Genomic DNA, 6,536 nt, shown 5'->3' with positions numbered 1-6,536 from the left:
AGGTCGCTGTGTGAGTAAGATAAGCGACCCTAGTGGCCGACACAAACACCAGGCCCATCTAGGAGTGGCACTGCAGTGTCACGCAGGATGTCCCTTCCAAAAAACCCTCCCCAAACAGCACATGACGCAAAGAAAAAAAGAGGCGCAATGAGGTAGCTGTGTGAGTAAGATTAGCGACCCTAGTGGCCGACACAAACACCGGGCCCATCTAGGAGTGGCACTGCAGTGTCACGCAGGATGGCCCTTCCAAAAAACCCTCCCCAAACAGCACATGACGCAAAGAAAAAAAGAGGCGCAATGAGGTAGCTGTGTGAGTAAGATTAGCGACCCTAGTGGCCGACACAAACACCGGGCCCATCTAGGAGTGGCACTGCAGTGTCACGCAGGATGTCCCTTCCAAAAAACCCTCCCCAAACAGCACATGACGCAAAGAAAAAAAGAGGCGCAATGAGGTAGCTGTGTGAGTAAGATTAGCGACCCTAGTGGCCGACACAAACACCGGGCCCATCTAGGAGTGGCACTGCAGTGTCACGCAGGATGTCCCTTCCAAAAAACCCTCCCCAAACAGCACATGACGCAAAGAAAAAAAGAGGCGCAATGAGGTAGCTGACTGTGTGAGTAAGATTAGCGACCCTAGTGGCCGACACAAACACCGGGCCCATTTAGGAGTGGCACTGCAGTGTCACGCAGGATGTCCCTTCCAAAAAACCCTCCCCAATCAGCACATGATGCAAAGAAAAAGAAAAGAAAAAAGAGGTGCAAGATGGAATTGTCCTTGGGCCCTCCCACCCACCCTTATGTTGTATAAACAAAACAGGACATGCACACTTTAACCAACCCATCATTTCAGTGACAGGGTCTGCCACACGACTGTGACTGATATGACGGGTTGGTTTGGACCCCCCCCAAAAAAGAAGCAATTAATCTCTCCTTGCACAAACTGGCTCTACAGAGGCAAGATGTCCACCTCATCATCACCCTCCGATATATCACCGTGTACATCCCCCTCCTCACAGATTATCAATTCGTCCCCACTGGAATCCACCATCTCAGCTCCCTGTGTACTTTGTGGAGGCAATTGCTGCTGGTCAATGCCTCCGCGGAGGAATTGATTATAATTCATTTTAATGAACATCATCTTCTCCACATTTTCTGGATGTAACCTCGTACGCCGATTGCTGACAAGGTGAGCGGCGGCACTAAACACTCTTTCGGAGTACACACTTGTGGGAGGGCAACTTAGGTAGAATAAAGCCAGTTTGTGCAAGGGCCTCCAAATTGCCTCTTTTTCCTGCCAGTATAAGTACGGACTGTGTGACGTGCCTACTTGGATGCGGTCACTCATATAATCCTCCACCATTCTATCAATGTTGAGAGAATCATATGCAGTGACAGTAGACGACATGTCCGTAATCGTTGTCAGGTCCTTCAGTCCGGACCAGATGTCAGCATCAGCAGTCGCTCCAGACTGCCCTGCATCACCGCCAGCGGGTGGGCTCGGAATTCTGAGCCTTTTCCTCGCACCCCCAGTTGCGGGAGAATGTGAAGGAGGAGATGTTGACAGGTCGCGTTCCGCTTGACTTGACAATTTTGTCACCAGCAGGTCTTTCAACCCCAGCAGACTTGTGTCTGCCGGAAAGAGAGATCCAAGGTAGGCTTTAAATCTAGGATCGAGCACGGTGGCCAAAATGTAGTGCTCTGATTTCAACAGATTGACCACCCGTGAATCCTTGTTAAGCGAATTAAGGGCTCCATCCACAAGTCCCACATGCCTAGCGGAATCGCTCCGTGTTAGCTCCTCCTTCAATGTCTCCAGCTTCTTCTGCAAAAGCCTGATGAGGGGAATGACCTGACTCAGGCTGGCAGTGTCTGAACTGACTTCACGTGTGGCAAGTTCAAAGGGCATCAGAACCTTGCACAACGTTGAAATCATTCTCCACTGCGCCTGAGACAGGTGCATTCCACCTACTATATCGTGCTCAATTGTATAGGCTTGAATGGCCTTTTGCTGCTCCTCCAACCTCTGAAGCATATAGAGGGTTGAATTCCACCTCGTTACCACTTCTTGCTTCAGATGATGGCAGGGCAGGTTCAGTAGTTTTTGGTGGTGCTCCAGTCTTCTGTACGTGGTGCCTGTACGCCGAAAGTGTCCCGCAATTCTTCTGGCCACCGACAGCATCTCTTGCACGCCCCTGTCGTTTTTTAAAAAATTCTGCACCACCAAATTCAAGGTATGTGCAAAACATGGGACGTGCTGGAATTTGCCCATATTTAATGCACACACAATATTGCTGGCGTTGTCCGATGCCACAAATCCACAGGAGAGTCCAATTGGGGTAAGCCATTCCGCGATGATCTTCCTCAGTTGCCGTAAGAGGTTTTCAGCTGTGTGCGTATTCTGGAAAGCGGTGATACAAAGCGTAGCCTGCCTAGGAAAGAGTTGGCGTTTGCGAGATGCTGCTACTGGTGCCGCCGCTGCTGTTCTTGCGGCGGGAGTCCATACATCTACCCAGTGGGCTGTCACAGTCATATAGTCCTGACCCTGCCCTGCTCCACTTGTCCACATGTCCGTGGTTAAGTGGACATTGGGTACAACTGCATTTTTTAGGACACTGGTGAGTCTTTTTCTGACGTCCGTGTACATTCTCGGTATCGCCTGCCTAGAGAAGTGGAACCTAGATGGTATTTGGTAACGGGGGCACACTGCCTCAATAAATTGTCTAGTTCCCTGTGAACTAACGGCGGATACCGGACGCACGTCTAACACCAACATAGTTGTCAAGGCCTCAGTTATCCGCTTTGCAGCAGGATGACTGCTGTGATATTTCATCTTCCTCACAAAGGACTGTTGAACAGTCAATTGCTTACTGGAAGTAGTACAAGTGGGCTTACGACTTCCCCTCTGGGATGACCATCGACTCCCAGCAGCAACAACAGCAGCGCCAGCAGCAGTAGGCGTTACACGCAAGGATGCATCGGAGGAATCCCAGGCAGGAGAGGACTCGTCAGACTTGCCAGTGACATGGCCTGCAGGACTATTGGCATTCCTGGGGAAGGAGGAAATTGACACTGAGGGAGTTGGTGGGGTGGTTTGCGTGAGCTTGGTTACAAGAGGAAGGGATTTACTGGTCAGTGGACTGCTTCCGCTGTCACCCAAAGTTTTTGAACTTGTCACTGACTTATTATGAATGCGCTGCAGGTGACGTATAAGGGAGGATGTTCCGAGGTGGTTAACGTCCTTACCCCTACTTATTACAGCTTGACAAAGGGAACACACTGCTTGACACCTGTTGTCCGCATTTCTGGTGAAATACCTCCACACCGAAGAGCTGATTTTTTTGGTATTTTCACCTGGCATGTCAACGGCCATATTCCTCCCACGGACAACAGGTGTCTCCCCGGGTGCCTGACTTAAACAAACCACCTCACCATCAGAATCCTCCTGGTCAATTTCCTCCCCAGCGCCAGCAACACCCATATCCTCCTCATCCTGGTGTACTTCAACACTGACATCTTCAATCTGACTATCAGGAACTGGACTGCGGGTGCTCCTTCCAGCACTTGCAGGGGGCGTGCAAATGGTGGAAGGCGCATGCTCTTCACGTCCAGTGTTGGGAAGGTCAGGCATCGCATCCGACACAATTGGACTCTCCTTGTGGATTTGGGATTTCGAAGAATGCACAGTTCTTTGCTGTGCTGCTTTTGCCAGCTTGAGTCTTTTCATTTTTCTAGCGAGAGGCTGAGTGCTTCCATCCTCATGTGAAGCTGAACCACTAGCCATGAACATAGGCCAGGGCCTCAGCCGTTCCTTGCCACTCCGTGTCGTAAATGGCATATTGGCAAGTTTACGCTTCTCCTCCGACAATTTTATTTTAGGTTTTGGAGTCCTTTTTTTTCTGATATTTGGTGTTTTGGATTTGACATGCTCTGTACTATGACATTGGGCATCGGCCTTGGCAGACGACGTTGCTGGCATTTCATCGTCTCGGCCATGACTAGTGGCAGCAGCTTCAGCACGAGGTGGAAGTGGATCTTGATCTTTCCCTAATTTTGGAACCTCAACATTTTTGTTCTCCATATTTTAATAGGCACAACTAAAAGGCACCTCAGGTAAACAATGGAGATGGATACTAGTATACAATTATGGACTGCCTGCCGAGTGCAGACACAGAGGTAGCCACAGCTGTGAACTACCGTACTGTACTGTGTCTGCTGCTAATATAGACTGGTTGATAAAGAGATGTCTATGTAACTATGTATGTATAAAGAAGAAAGAAAAAAAAACCACGGTTAGGTGGTATACAATTATGGACGGACTGCCTGCCGAGTGCAGACACAGAGGTAGCCACAGCCGTGAACTACCGTACTGTACTGTGTCTGCTGCTAATATAGACTGGTTGATAAAGAGATGTCTATGTAACTATGTATGTATAAAGAAGAAAGAAAAAAAAACCACGGTTAGGTGGTATACAATTATGGACGGACTGCCTGCCGAGTGCAGACACAGAGGTAGCCACAGCCGTGAACTACCGCACTGTACTGTGTCTGCTGCTAATATATAGACTGGTTGATAAAGAGATAGTATACTCGTAACTAGTATGTATGTATAAAGAAAGAAAAAAAAACCACGGTTAGGTGGTATATACAATTATGGACGGGCTGCCGAGTGCCGACACAGAGGTAGCCACAGCCGTGAACTACCGCACTGTACTGTGTCTGCTGCTAATATATAGACTGGTTGATAAAGAGATAGTATACTCGTAACTAGTATGTATGTATAAAGAAAGAAAAAAAAACCACGGTTAGGTGGTATATACAATTATGGACGGGCTGCCGAGTGCCGACACAGAGGTAGCCACAGCCGTGAACTACCGCACTGTACTGTGTCTGCTGCTAATATAGACTGGTTGATAAAGAAATAGTATACTCGTAACTAGTATGTATGTATAAAGAAAGAAAAAAAAACCACGGTTAGGTGGTATATACAATTATGGACGGGCTGCCGAGTGCCGACACAGAGGTAGCCACAGCCGTGAACTACCGCACTGTACTGTGTCTGCTGCTAATATAGACTGGTTGATAAAGAGATAGTATACTCGTAACTAGTATGACTATAAAGAAAGAAAAAAAAACCACGGTTAGGTGGTATATACAATTATGGACGGGCTGCCGAGTGCCGACACAGAGGTAGCCACAGCCATGAACTACCGCACTGTACTGTGTCTGCTGCTAATATAGACTGGTTGATAAAGAGATAGTATACTACTAATATTATATATACTGGTGGTCAGGTCACTGGTCACTAGTCACACTGGCAGTGGCACTCCTGCAGCAAAAGTGTGCACTGTTTAATTTTAATATAATATTATGTACTCCTGGCTCCTGCTATAACCTATAACTGGCACTGCAGTGCTCCCCAGTCTCCCCCACAATTATAAGCTGTGTGAGCTGAGCACAGTCAGATATATATATACATTGATGCAGCACACTGGGCTGAGCAGTGCACACAGATATGGTATGTGACTGAGTCACTGTGTGTATCGTTTTTTTCAGGCAGAGAACGGATATATTAAATAAAACAAACAACTGCACTGTCTGGTGGTCACTGTGGTCGTCAGTCACTAAACTCTGCACTCTCTTCTACAGTATCACAGCCTCAGGTCAATCTCTCTCTCTCTCTCTCTCTCTCAACCCTAATCTAAATGGAGAGGACGCCAGCCACGTCCTCTCCCTATCAATCTCAATGCACGTGTGAAAATGGCGGCGACGCGCGGCTCCTTATATAGAATCCGAGTCTCGCGATAGAATCCGAGCCTCGCGAGAATCCGACAGCGTCATGATGACGTTCGGGCGCGCTCGGGTTAACCGAGCAAGGCGGGAAGATCCGAGTCGCTCGGACCCGTGAAAAAAAACATGAAGTTCGGGCGGGTTCGGATTCAGAGAAACCGAACCCGCTCATCTCTACTGCCCATGGGAATAAAGTTATGAATATTGCTATCCAGCAACCCTTTTAAAACATCCCACATTTCCGAAGTGTTCTTGTTATTAAACAGAACCTCCCACTCTATGTCGTTAAATGCACATCTAAGCATACTGAAATTAGCCTTCCTAAAGTTAAAAGTTTTGGTGGAACCCCTGTAGCTATGTTTCCTGAAACTGATGTCGAATGTGATCATATAGTGATCACTGTTACCCAAAGTCTCCCCAACTTTAGTGTTTGATATAATGTCCACATTATTAGTAATTACTAGATCCAGGGTAGTTTTACCCCTAGTTGGGTCCTCGACTAATTGAGACAAGTAGTGATCCCTAAACATATTTAAGAACCTGCTGCCCCTCGCTTTAGCATATGAATCGTTACTCCAGTTTATATCCGGGTAATTAAAATCCCCAATCACAAGGATGTCCCCCTATCCCGCAGCCTTTAAAAAAAAATGGAACGCTTCATGAATTTGCGTGTCATCCTTGCGCAGGGGCCATGCTAATCTTCTCTGTATCGTTCCAATTTTTAGTATATGTGCTGCCGAAGCGAGCAT

The 6,536-nt window shown here is 47.7% G+C and overlaps 1 non-coding gene across 1 annotated transcript; it reads right to left on the bottom strand.

Annotated features, from left to right (window-relative positions):
• Positions 1-6,428: 6,428 nt before the first annotated feature.
• LOC134953821 (U6 spliceosomal RNA) lies at positions 6,429-6,536 on the bottom strand. Its single transcript, XR_010185800.1, has one exon. It is a non-coding gene; the product is annotated as a U6 spliceosomal RNA (small nuclear RNA).

The sequence above is a fragment of the Pseudophryne corroboree genome, chromosome 8 (genome assembly GCF_028390025.1).
Source record: "Pseudophryne corroboree isolate aPseCor3 chromosome 8, aPseCor3.hap2, whole genome shotgun sequence".
Taxonomy (NCBI): Eukaryota; Metazoa; Chordata; class Amphibia; order Anura; family Myobatrachidae; genus Pseudophryne; species Pseudophryne corroboree.
This window is presented reverse-complemented; position numbering and strand designations above follow the sequence as displayed.